Source organism: Heterocephalus glaber, unplaced genomic scaffold (assembly GCF_053883595.1).
Source record: "Heterocephalus glaber isolate CG9 unplaced genomic scaffold, H.glaber_assembly_v1.0 deba00001497, whole genome shotgun sequence".
NCBI lineage: Eukaryota > Metazoa > Chordata > Mammalia > Rodentia > Bathyergidae > Heterocephalus > Heterocephalus glaber.
The window spans coordinates 741296-754924 of NW_028258320.1; the positions used below are offsets into that span (position 1 = coordinate 741296).

Here is a 13629-nt window from a genome sequence, read left to right on the forward strand (position 1 = left end):
ATATAAGGTTACAAAAATTTGTGGAGCATATTTAGTATTAGGTTCAGGAATGGGGCCTGTGTGTTCACAAACAAGAAGCAGTGTGAGCCGCCAGGGCTGGCCGGTGGGGAGACAGTCTGTCCTGAGCCACTAAGAGAAGGAACAGGTACACAGGTCATCGCCTTACACCCAGCCCGGCACCCTGGGCCGCCTTATTACACCTCCTGGCTTCCCCACTCCAACTGGCCCATGACTTCTTCTTCTTCTTTTTTTTTTTTTGGTACTGGGGATTGAACTTGGGTCCTTGCGCTTGCACAGCTGGTGGCGAAACCACTGAGCTAAATCTCCAGCCCAGTCCTTGTGCTTTTGAGGCAGGTGCTGTGCCACTGAGCTACATCCCCAGCCCTCCCATGACTTCTGCTTAGAGAGGTTCATTTGACTCTGGAATCTCAAAATGAGTGTCCCACCTACTTTTAAGAAGTTAAAGATTTTTTTCTTTTGGTATTGGGAATCAAACCTAGGGCCTTTGTACTGAGCTACATCCCTAGCCATTTTTATTTTTTTTATTTATTTATTTATTTTTAGTACTAGGGATCGAACTCGGGACCTTGTGCTTGATGGGCAGGTGGTGGAACCACTGAGCTAAATCCCCAGCCCTGTATTTGTTTATCTGTTTATTTATTTATTTCATTTATTTTATGAAACAGGGTCTTGCTATGTGGCCCAAGGTGGCCTTGAACTCAGGGGGATCCTCCTGCCTCGGCCTCCCAAGTGCTGGGATTACAGGCCTGTGCCACCACGTCCATTTTATTCTTACTTTTTTTGAAACAGGGCCTCACTTTGTCACTAAGTTTTTCATGCTGGGCTCAAACTTGAGACTCTCCTGCCTCATAAAAATATCAAAGTTTTGAGATGAATTGTCCTAGCATGACAGCAGGAAAGGGAGGGAGTTCTTACCCTCTTCAAAATTTCTATAGGAAAGGTTTTAGCGATTGCTTTACTAGTTATTATTGGAGATTAGTCTTTTCACCCTTTGTCTTTGCATTTTACCTTTTTTTCTAACACTCAAATTATATGTACTTATCCATTCCCTTTTCCAAAAAGACAGATTTTTGTTTTGTTTTATTTTGTTTTTGTGATTTTGGGAGTTGACCCCAGGTATTTGCTTCAGCTTCTTTTATTTTATTTTGAGACAGGATGTTGCTAAATTGCCGAGGCTGGCCTTGAACTTGTGAGCCTACTGCCTCAGCTTCCTGGGTAGCTGGGATAACAGGTGGGTACGTCCAGGCCCACCTCCGTAAAAAGATGGATTATCTAAATAAAATTCCAAACTTGTATTGCAATTCGGAATATCTTTTAGAGATTTCTTTTATCTTACAGCATCTATTTTTCTCTTTAAGTAATTTAATCTTTCTATTGCTCAGAAAAGCAAATGGATGCATTTACAAAGAGCTGGTATGGAGAAGGTATATTTTAGATTTGGAGTAGGACTAACTTCTCACTCTATATCTTTGCTTTTAAGATCTTTATAACATAAAGAGAAACAGAAAAGCATACAAATGAAATGTATCTTTTTAATTTTCTTTTTTTGAGACAGGTTCTCACTACATAGCCCAGGCTGACCTTGAACTAAGTAGCCCAGGCTGGTCTTGAACTCACAGATATCCTCCTGTCTCAGCCTCCCAAGTGCTGGGATTACGAGGATAAACCACCATGCCCAGCTCCAGCTATATTTTAATAAAGTTTTCATGACAAATTCCACTAGAAACTTATAAATCTTAATTCGCTCCTTGATTCAAGGTACAGATTTTGTTTCCTGCTGGTCACCACCATTTATAATTTTTATGAAGAGACCGGTAAGGAAGGTGAACTGAGCTACATCACCACCCACTTCCCCTCTTCTAAACTTTGAGACAAGGTCTAAGTTATTAAATTGCCCGGGCTGAACTGGAACCTGGGCTTCTTCTACCTTAACCTCCCGGAGTGCTGAGATTATAAGGGTGTGCCATCATGCATGCCTTCTTATTGCCTTTTGAATTGCTGTTTCCCACAAATGAAAACTCCAGGTCCGCCTCTTTGACCTTAGAAAATATTCACCTTCAGATTACAAATACATCGCAGAGTCTCAGGATTGGGGGATACATTAATTTAGAAAGAAAATGTCAAAATGAGCACACACTGGTGATTTCTGTGAATATACATTTGTCTCTCCTTGTTTCCTTGATGTTTATCCCCCAGAAGTACCTGGTCTAACATGGATATTATATGAAATTTAAGCCAAAAGTGAAACCATTTAGTCTCCACTATTCATTAAAAGACATATCATCATTTATTCATTTTGGATGAGGGTAGCAGGTATTTATAATACCTTCCTGAATGCTTTTTAAATTTTTCCAAAGTAAAAATAATTTTTTAAAAAAAGACAATACTGAGCCTGATTCTCCAACATTTGGACCAGATTTACTACTCCAAAGCTGCAGAGAGCACGCTTGGAAGAAAGGATGAACTCTCTTCAAGAATTGTCTTGCAGGGATAACAAAAAGGTTTTTTGTTTTTTCTCTCCCTGGACAGGAAGGTTCTAACATTGTACTTTATGTAATGTAAATGTATGTGTAAATTATTTACATAAATGTCATGTACATAAGGATATTCGTTTGGACAAACCTCTTTGCTATTTTAATGGTCAAATTTGTTTATATTTACCTTTGCTACTGAACATCGAGGCAGAGACAGCGCTAAGTGCTTACTATGTAAATGGTTTACATATTCCTTTACCCTGGGCACACAAAGAGCCACGTGACTGGTCTGGACCCAGTGAATTTCAGCAGAACCCACGAGAACCTAGCTTTGCAGGATTCTCCCAGCTGCCTCTGCGGTGGTCCCTCCTGTGCTGGGGTGGCCAACCCCGAGCCTGGGAAGGAAGCAGCTGAAACGCTAGGTCACCTGGAGGAGGTGAGATGCCCCGAGTTCGCCGGATCTACAGGTAACCAGCGCAGCATCAGAACCTTGCCCGTCCTGACTCATTTAAACACCACGTTGTGCTGTTTACTTTGTGATCATTAAATGGGAAGTGAAACCATAAGGACAAGGTGGGGATGTAGCTCAGTGTTAGAGTCCTTGCCTTGCACACTGGAGACCCGGGATTCAGGCCCGGGGTTCAACCCCCGGCACCGACACAAACTTTCTAGGGCTCTAAAACTGAATTTAAAAGAAAAGTTCCTATCTTCAGCTTTGCAAATTAAAGTTGTTTACCCCTGATAAAGCAATTTTGCCATACAAGTATCTGTCGCCCCCTTGCAACCTATTGGAATGAGTCTATTTTTTTCACATTTCCTCCATTTCCACTCCACTCCTAATCCTTAGCCCCAATTTAGTGTTCAGAAATTCAGGAAAAAGAAAAAAATTTTTTAGAAATCGTGCCATAGTTATCTATATGGCTTTCAACGACAGTTATAAAAAATTGTTTACAAAATCAGTAGTTCTTTAGGCTTTATTTTTATATTTTGTAAGTATTTTTATTTTTAATTTTTAAAAAACAACGATAATGCCAAGGATTTTTTTTTTTTAAGTACAAAACCGTGACAGCAAGAACTGATCTATTTTTAGGTTTTGTCCACTTGTTTCATAGGACAGGGACCAGACTCGGATTTGCTGTTGAAATATTTCACACCTAACACAACCAGTTTTCCAATAATTTGCTTCTCATTCATTTGAAATTTGTAGTTTCTTCGTTTCCTGTAGCAGGAAACGCTTCTTGAAATTCAAGGTTTGAGAAAAGCAAAAAAATTTCCCTCTTTTTTTGACCAGAATGCATATGCGGGATTGAGACAGCCAAGCAAAATGCGTTTAAAGAACTGGATTAATTTCACTACCACTGCACCCCTACGGAGAGGTCGGGGCTCCCCATTTTCCTGTAATCCTTAGCGGCCCCGGGGCTGCGCGAGCTTCTTTTAAAATTCAGAAAACAAACTTTTCCACGTTAGTCAGCGCATCCCTGAGAGGAAGGCACCGCAGCGCCAACCTCGACGTACACAGCTCCCGCCAGCGGGAGAACACCCTCCACCGGCCTCCGGCCCGGGGCGGAGAGGAGGCCAGGGCCGGGCACGCCCCCTTCCCGGCGTACCCCGCGCGGGGACTTTACCGCGAGGCCCCCGGTGACTCAGCCGCGTGGCCGCGCCGGCCGGGGCGGGGCACGCTCGCCTCTGCGGCACGGCGGCTCCCGGGCGGGTTCGGGCCCGAGCGCGGCGGCGCGGCGGGGAGCGACGACGTGTAAGTGGCGGGCGGGCGGTCGGTCGGGCGGGCGCGGCCCGCGGGGCGCCTTTGTGTCGGGCCGTCCTCCCGGGGGCCCGGGCTGGGCCGCGGCGGGCGGGCTCAGTCCGGTCGCGGACGCCGGGTGGGCGGTGGCGCTGCGTGGAGGGCTCCCCGGGCCGGCCGCTGTCCGCGGGCCTTCGCGGCGGGTCCGCCCGAGCGAGAGAACGCAGCCCGGACCGGGCAGATCAAAACATCGGCGGACGCGGTGGTGTTTTTCCTCCCGGCGATTAAGTGAATCTGTTAAAAACCCTGTTGGTGGTCCGACTTCCTCTTAAACTCCGGCTGCAGAGAAAGTGCACGTCGCCTGGCCCTTTCGCCCCTGCTTCCTCCCTGCCACCCACAAAGGACTGGTTTTCGCCCGTAGCTCTTGAGTGCAAAAGCACTGGGGAGAGAGTCTTAACTGGTAATTTTCTTTTAAATAAAAAGTTACTTTTTATAGCAGACAGTGTGTGTTCAGGTTTTTGCAAGCTCAGTTCTGCACTCTCAGAAAACCTAATTGGGAATTTGCAGTTTTTTCTGAGAATTGAAGGGTTGAACCGGTTTTTCCCCTTCTGTACTGGAGATTGAGCCCAGGGCCTTCACACTGATTTGCATTCACAGCCCTTCCTTATACATTTATTTTTATTTTGAGACAAGATCTTGTTAGGTTGCTCAGGCTGGGCTCAAACGAGATCATCCTGCCTCAGCCTCCCAAGAGTGCTAGGATTGCAGGTGCACATCAGAGTGGATTTATTTTTAAGCAAGAATCTAGTGAATAAAGTACCAAGATAAACAAGGCTTGGAAGGAACTATTTAATCAGCTTGTGAAAATACATTTCCAAGTTCTTTAATTGTGTCCCTGTTCACTGTTAACCATTATCTGCATCTACTACCTAGGAAACAGAGTTTAAAAAAAGAAGGCCGGGGATCTAGCTCAGTGGTTCCGCCACCTGCCTCGCAAGCGCAAGGACCTGAGTTCGATCCCCGGTACCAAAAAAAATTTTAAGATGGACCCCTAAACAGTGTTGGTAATATCAGCTGGAGCCACCCCGACCCCCGCAAGGGAAAAAAATCCCCCAAATTCTGGCCAGTAGGTAGTTGTCAGACCTGGATGAGGTCACGGTGCCCAGGCACACTTGCAGAAACTGGATTGTAGAGATCAGTGATGGTCCCGAGCCTGCATTTTAAGCAAGGACTCCCTCCTGCCTTGGTACCTTTGGGCTGGCAGTTATCAAAACTGCCCGGCCCCGGCCTTGTTGACATCCTCCTCCCCTGGCTCCTGCCAATCAGAGGCCAAGAAACTGAGGCTCTGCGGAAGGCAATGTGAGGAAAGATAGTGCCATGCGTACAGGAAATGGCTTTCCTACACATCCTGTTATTGCTGGGGCTGTGATAAGACTGCCTTTTGAATCTGACCTTTTCCTTCTGGGACCTCTTTCCAGGATTCTCAGCACATAACCAAGGCCACCCGGCCAGATCTCCCTCCTCCTCTGGAGGAATCACACAGCCACTGCCGCAGAATTCCCGTGGCCTTGAGCTCTCAGATTCTGCGCTGGGCAGCAGGACAGTAACCTTTCTGAAGGCTTTCAGTTCATCTGCACTTAATTCACTGAGTGCTCTGTGTGCAGCACAGGAGTGGGTCCTGTAACCCAGAGTGAGGGCCGGACACCTTCCCTGTGCCCCCTCAGGTAGGTGTGGAGAGGGGAGCTTAAGGTCAGGCCACGTGTTTCTGACTTTTTTCCTGTCTTTGGAGTCTTTGCTGCCTGATTTCTCTTGTTAATCTAGCTTCTTCTGTTGATTCACAAAATACCAGCCCTTTCCTTCAGTAGCCCTGGGCTTCCTGAGTTTTCTGCCTCTTCCCTAACCAGAGCCTGACCTTCCCACCTCTCCTTGGCTGAGGAGTTTAGAGTTTATTCTTGTTGGAATACTGAATCGTTTCTAGTTGGGAGACCCAGAGTCGTGGAAATACGAGGCTTAGAGATAGAAGGGGCCCCATTACACATTTATCGGGCACAGTCTCCTCATCTTTCAGGTGAAGAATCTGAGACAGAAGGCAGATGGTGAGGACTCCTGGCTCCCCTTAGCCTAGTTTTCTTGCCACTAAATCATCTCAAGAAAAATGCTTCAAAAATGAAAAGGTCCAGAGGAATTAAAAGTAGATGAAGAAAATAGACTTCCATATGACTACAAAACCAGTATTATCTTACCTGGAAAAGGGAGAGATTACGATTAACTATAAATCATGAAAAGTGAGAGTACTGAAATAAGGAGCTCTTTGAAGCTTGAAATAAGGAGAGGATAAATAACAAGCAGATGGCTATCTGGCACTGGAGAGAGATTACAAACTCAGAATTTTAAAGAACATTCAATAAAGATTTAGATATTTTGGTGACTTTTAGAGGTTAGATATTTGAGCAGTGTCCAGGATCCTTTGAAGCTCTCTTATATTGCCTTGCCAAAGTTACTAGATAAAGCATTGAGACTGATCTAACCTGATTCAGTATATTTCTTTTCTTGGTTCAGTGTATTCCCTAACTCCTTAGGATAAGTGAGATTATTCTGGAGTAAAGTAGTAGGAAGGAAAGATTGGATAAAAGAAGGCATTTTTATTTGAAGTTTCTAAATTATGAGGGTGATTGAAAAATATTGTGAATGTTTACATTTTAAAAATTATTACAGTAAAAGACCCATTGCCATTAATCTTCCTCAAAATAGTCCCCTTGGCTTTGAACGCACTTATCCTGTCATTCTCCATCTTCTTGTCTCTTTTTTTTTTTTTTCCTTCTTGTCTCTTCTTAAAAGGACACTTGTCATCGCGAGTTAGGGCCTACCTCAGTGACTTTGTTTGACTTTAATGACCTCTTCAAAGGCCCTGTGTCCAAGGGGTCATATTCTGAGGTACTGGGGGCTGGAACTTCATAATGTAAAATTTGAAGGGGACACAGTTCAGCCCATAGCCATTTGTTGGGGGAATTTAATGCTGGGTGAGCTGCATGCTGCTTTCCATAATGAGTGCCTGGGCATCTTTTCCGTGTAGCTGCCTGCCTGTCTTCACCAGGGTTTCACAGGCCTCTGTGTAAGCCACCATGTTATAGGTACGGCTGTGGAGATGATGCTGTTATCCCACAGAATAATCTGTTTTAGAAACTATTTCATATATGTACCCTGAGTTCCCAGTTCATCTGTTAAGCATATTTCTTCTTAATCTAGAAAGAGAATTGTCAGACTCCTCTGTGTAGTAATTTATTATTTCTATTTCAACATGCAGCTTTTTCTCTTCAACTGCTCTAAGCATTTAAAAAAAAATTCCAGTGATTCCAGCATTTTCTTGAGTTTACAATTTTCAGAGATACATCTTCCTTTTTCCTCGCTTTTTTTTTTTTTTTTTTTTTTGGTACCAGGGATCGAACTCGGGACCTTGCACTTGTGAGGCAGGTGGGAGAACCACTGAGCTAAATCCTCCACCCTGAAACAATGCTTTTTTAAAATGTTAAATGACCCGACAATTAAGGGAGAATATTTTCAATTTTTTTCCTATGGATTCATTTATTGTTTTAACCTCCCTTTGAAAAACTTAGCATATCAATACTGTTTCCATGTTTTTAATTATTCTAAAATATATTTTTTATTCTTGTAGTTGATGAGTTAAATTGATTTTTGAATGTTAAATCAACCTTTGTCATTATCCTTTTTTATGTATCCAGATTTACTTTTCTAGAAATTATCTAGGATTTTGGTGCATATGTTTGCATGAAATAGTGGCCTGTAGTCCTTTTTAGTAATGTCCTCATCAGGACATTTTGGCTCAATGTTATGATGGCCTCAGAAATAGAATTGAGAAATAGTGGAAGAATCTATTAGTCGTGTCATTTGGTATGAACCTTTGTGAATCAGTTCAGTAGCAACAGAACTAACAGAAAATTCTGAAAACAATGCAGTCATTGTCATATCTAGGCCCAAGGACCAGTGCCAGTCGTTATCAGAAATTTTCACGGAAGCCAGGCTCCGTGGCACACACTGATGATTCCAGCACTCTGGGAGGCTGGGGCAGGAGGATAGAAGGCTGGAGTCCAACCTGGGTGACCCACATAGCTAATGCAACACACTTGTTAACTGAGTTTAAGACACAAACATTAATCTGATAATAACTTTTTAGGAAAATGAAGCATTATTAAATATATACATAATTTTAAGGTGCATCTTGATATTTTAAATGATAAAATATGAAATGAAGAATTACTATTTGGTCAGAGAAGTATTGCCTGTATTGTGAGTTCAGAACGGGAGAAACATCCTGTTTTTTCCTTCTCTATATCTCTAGAAGGAGGAAAATGGAAATAAGCTATATTATGTATACTCCAGTTGTTGAATTTTCATACAACTATTATAAGATATTTTAGAACATGTTTTTATAAAACAGAGACTTGGCTTCTACTTAAATGATTGACATGTTTCTATCAGACTAAACCTATTAAGAGCAGTAAGAAAATATAAACAAAACAGGAAAAACACCACATCTGTCTAAAGGCATCAGAAAACTAGTAAGTAGTCAGTTCCTAGAGGGAAGGTGTGGTGGGCAGTGTGTGTCAGTCTGGCTCAGCTACAGTTCCTAATTATTATTATTATTATTATTTTTTGGTACCAGGGATCGAACTTGGGGTCCTTGCGCTTGCGAGGCAGGCGGTGAAACCACTGAGCTAAATCCGTGGCCCAACAGTTCCTAATTATTCCAACACTAATCTAGGTGTTAACATGAAGGGGTTTGGTAGATGTGATTAGTGTGTAATCATTTTACTTTCAGTAAGGAAGATTATCCTAGACCAGTGATGGTGAACCTTTAGAGCATTCAGTGATGCACACAGCTGACTGCAGCACGTGTGCCATAGGTTCACCACCACCGCCCTAGAGATCTGAGTGGTCCTGCTGCAGTCAGCTGAAAGGCTTTAAGGGCAGAACGGAAGCTTCTCTGGCATAAGAATTCCACCTTTTTGATCTACCTGTGGATAGTAGCATCTGCTCCTGCCTAAGAGTCCTAGCCTGCCCTCCTGATGGCCAGTCCCCAACACTGGGTAAGCCAGTTCCTTTCAATAAATATTTCAGTGTATACATAAGTCTGTGTACACACATACAGACACACACTCACACTCACTGTTGGCTCTGTTTCTCTGGTGGAACCCAGAGAGAGAAGGGGATTAAGCTAAGGTGAGCCTAACATTCTGGACCACTCTTCCCTGCCAGTGTTTTTGGAAGCAGCTGCCAAGAGACCATGAGCTGAGCAGAAATTAGCATGGTGATAGGGATGCAGACATGGAGCAGGCCTTCCAAGGAGGAAGGCCCCTTATAAAGCATCCTAGGTTTTCACTGGGAGCTGGAAGGGAAGGATTTAGGACACGAACGGCAAACTTTCCTGTTGAAGAGCCTCATATTTTATGTCTTGTGGGCCATACTTTAATAGTGCAAAACCAGCCACAGAGAGTTCCTAAGCAGACATGACTGTTCTAATAAGACTTTATAAAAATAGGCAGTGTGCAGTTTTCCCACTTCTGCTATAGATGTGAATAATACTATTCATACATTCGGGCTAATTTGTACCAAACAATTGCAGAATACCATTCTTTTTCAAGTATACTTGAAAAATTAGAACTAACCCCAGAGACCATCTCAGCAATACAGTCTCAATTATACTGTAAGGCTTTCTGAACACAGTGGTATAAAGTTCAGGGTAGGGGATTTAGCTCAGTGGCATCGCACCTGGCTCGAAAGTGCAAGATCCCTGGTACCAAAAAAAAAAGTTCAAGATCGGTAACCAACCAAGAATAGCCTTGTTGTGGGTCTTATCTGGATGTCCCCTCAAAGCCTCTTGAGGTCATAGGTGCGGCTTTTTGGAGGTGACTGGATCTAGGGTGTGTGGTGCTGGAATTAAGGATGTGGTGCTGGGATTAAGGATGATCTACCCTGGGTGTGCCACCCACTCAGATAGCCTGGATGTGATATAAGGGACAGTCCTGTCATTGCTTGCTACTTTGCTGCCTTCTGCCGGCCATGAACTGTTTCTCCTCTGTGACATCCCTCTGCCATGCCACCCTGCCTTGGAGCTAGCTGATTATGGACCGAAACCTCTACAAAATGTGAGCTACAATAATATACCTTTCCTCTTCTAACTTTGGATGTTGATTATTTTGTCTCAGCAACAAGAAAAAAGTAACTGAAACAATTCCCAAACATTGGAAATTTACCAGCACACTTCTGAATAATCCTGGGTCAAAAAAAGAAATCACGAGGGCTGGGGATTTAGCTCAGTGGTTTCGCCGCCTGCTGCACAAGCGCAGGAACCCAAGTTCGATCCCCGGTACCGAAAAAAAAGAAAAGAAATCATGAGATGTAGAAAATAGGCTGAACTTGGGCCTGGGATTTAGCTCAGTGGTTTTGCCACCTGCTGTGCAAGCACAAGGACCTGAGTTTGATCCCTGGTACCAAAAAAAAAAAGAGGCTGAACTGAATGACAATTAAAATGCAGTATATCAGAACAGGTTGAGTTAGGCTGAAGCCATACACAAAGAGAAATGCAATTTAAAGCATATATGAGAACAGAATGAAAAAATGATCAAAATATTCTCAACAAGGTAGTGAAATACCTTAATCATCCTAAAGAATATATAAGGAAAGAAATAAGGAGCCAGGCAGAGTGGCACACACCTGTATCCCCAGCACTTTGGGAGCCTGAGGCAGGAGGAATCCAAGTTTCTAGCCCAAGCTGGACAATTTAGCAACTTAGTGAGACGCTTGTCTCAAAAAGGGAGGTGGGAGGTGGGGGCTGGGGATTTAGCTCAGTGGCACCGAGCCTGCCTGGCAAGCACAAGGTCTTGAGTTTGATCCCCAGTACCAAAAAAGGGAGGGCAGGGGTTGAAGGCCCTGAATTCTAAAAAGAAAGCATCTGAAATGCTCCAAAAGCCAAAATTGTTTGATCTTAGACATAAGGCCACAAGTGGAAAGTTCCATACTATAAAATTTTGTTTCATGCACAGAATTATTAAAAGTACAAGTACTTCTCATTTAATGGACTACCTGTTGAACAAGTGTTCAGACATACAACCTGCTGCTCAGGCTTATGACTCATCTTTTTTGTTGTTGTACAGTTGTCTATCGTGTTGACAGAGCCTTGATCTCTTTCTTTTGATAACTTTGTTTATACAGTACTGTAATTTGTGCTGACTGCACTGTACAGTACAGTAGTTTTATGTTCTGTTATATATTACAGTATTGCATAAAAAATACATTAAAAAGCTAAGTCATCAAGTTGGAGTTTTCTTTGACCATTTTTTTGTTCTGAATACTGTAGTGAATATACTACATACAATTCCTCATAATTCATTTAATGACCTAGCTGCAGAAACAGAAGTCGGTCATTAAACAAGTAGTATCTGTATTATATAAAATTACCCTCAGGCTATGTGTATATAAAATCCAAATGAATTTTGTATCTAGACTTGAGTTCCATCTCTAAGATATTTATATGCATTATGCATATGCAAATGTTCCATAACATGCTGGGCCTGGTGGTTCACACCTGTTATTTCAGCACTGGAGAGGCTGATGCAGGAAGATTGCCAGTAGTTTGAGGCCAACCTGGACTATGTATGAGTTCAAGGCCAGCCTGAACTCTGTAGGAGACCCTGTCTCACCAAAAAAAAAAAAAAAGTTCAAAAATCTGAAATCCAAAACACTCCTGGTGCTGCCAAGCATTTCAGACTTGGACATTAGGGACTTCAGCCTGGGGATTCTGTTGTGATATTGGTTGGTCTGTTACCTGCCTTGGATTGTGACTGGCTTAAAGATGTCATTAGAGTGATCCTAACTCGTTAAGTCCAGTCAAAAGATGAAGCACCCTGTATGTAAATTAGAGAATCTCATCTACCCAATTGATAGGTATTAAGCTGAAAGAAGGTATAGCAAAATTAGGTGAGATCTTAATTTATACTCAGCTTGTAAAATCAACCCCTATGTGGAGGTAATAGCAATTCTTTAAATGGCAAAGGTGCTAGATATGTCCATTGTTGGGATGGAAAGGTTGTATGTACCAGCCCCAGATCTTGGGCTGGAATCATATCTTCAATCTTGTGGAACTTATTTTTTTGGTTGGATTCCTGTCTGGTTTTAGAATCAGTAATGCTAGCTTCCAGGAATGACTTTGTGAGTCCTCCTTCCCTTTCAATTTCATTAAAGAACTTTAAGAAGTATTGGTGTTAGATCTTCCCAGAAGTTCTTCTAAAGTTCAGCAGAGAATTGATCCAGACTTGGGCTTTTTTTAATTGGTAGGATTTTTTTATTATCATTTCAATTTTATTGCCTGATGTAGGATTATTCAGGGTTTTATATCTTCTTGGTTCAGTGTTGATAATTCATGTTTACCTAGGAATCTGCATTTCTTCTGAATTCTCCAGTTTATTGGCTTACAGGTTTGCAGAGTAGTTGCTTATAATCTGGATTTGGGCAGTCTGTTGTGATTTCACCTTTTTCATTTCTTTTCTTTTTTTTTTTGATACTGGGGATCGAACTTGGGTCCTTGAGCTTGCGCAGCAGGTGGCAAAACCATTGAGCTAAATCCCCGGCCCACCTTTTTCACTTCTAATTGCACTGATTTGGGTCTTTCCTTTTTTGGTAAAATTGGCTAAGGGTTGTTTATATTGTTTATTCTTTCAAAGAACCAGCTCTTCAATTTGTTGTTGATTCTTTACATTTTTTTTGGTCTCAATCTTGTCAATTTATTTCATTGTGTCACCTAAGTGCTGGTATGTTGTACTGGCATTATTGTTTAGTTCCAGCAACTCATTTCTTCCTTGATTTCTTCCTTTTTTTTTTTTTTTTTGGTACTGGGGATCGAACTCAGGTCCTTGCACTTGCGAGGCAGGTGGCAAAACCGCTGAGCTAAATCCCCAGCCCTCTTCCTTGATTTCTTATGTTACCCATTGATTATTCAAAAGCGTATTGTTTAATTCCCATGTGTTTGCATAATTTCTGTGTTCTTTTGTCATTGATTTCTTTCATTGAACCGTGATGTGATAATATGCATGGTGTAAATTTGAATCTTTTTTTTTTTCCCATTAAATTTATTGGTACATTTTAGGTATAAAATACAGTTACATTCATCATTGGGATCTTGTACCTTTACATGAATATCTTGGTTCTTTTTTTTTTCTCCTTCCCTTGCCCTCCCTTCACCCCCTTCACCCTTCCCTATTTGCAAAGACTTGGATTCCATTTTTTTCCTTTTCTCATATTTTTTCTTTTTCCTTTTTTCCTTTCCTCTACTCCTCCCACTTCCCCTGCTCCTTTAGACCTTTTCTTCCTGTTATACAATAT

The 13629-nt window shown here is 42.3% G+C and overlaps 1 protein-coding gene across 2 annotated transcripts in view; it reads left to right on the plus strand.

Moving 5' to 3' along the window:
• Positions 1–4113: 4113 nt before the first annotated feature.
• Positions 4114–13629, plus strand: part of Kctd20 (potassium channel tetramerization domain containing 20) — a 31510-nt gene continuing 21994 nt past the window's right edge. The window contains exon 1 of one of the 2 annotated variants that reach the window (XM_004846685.3): positions 4114–4248. The gene's annotated coding sequence lies outside the window, so the exon portion shown is untranslated. Of the gene's footprint in view, positions 4249–5728; positions 5958–13629 lie in introns of those variants that run through there. The other variant, XM_004846686.3, reaches the window with a different exon arrangement.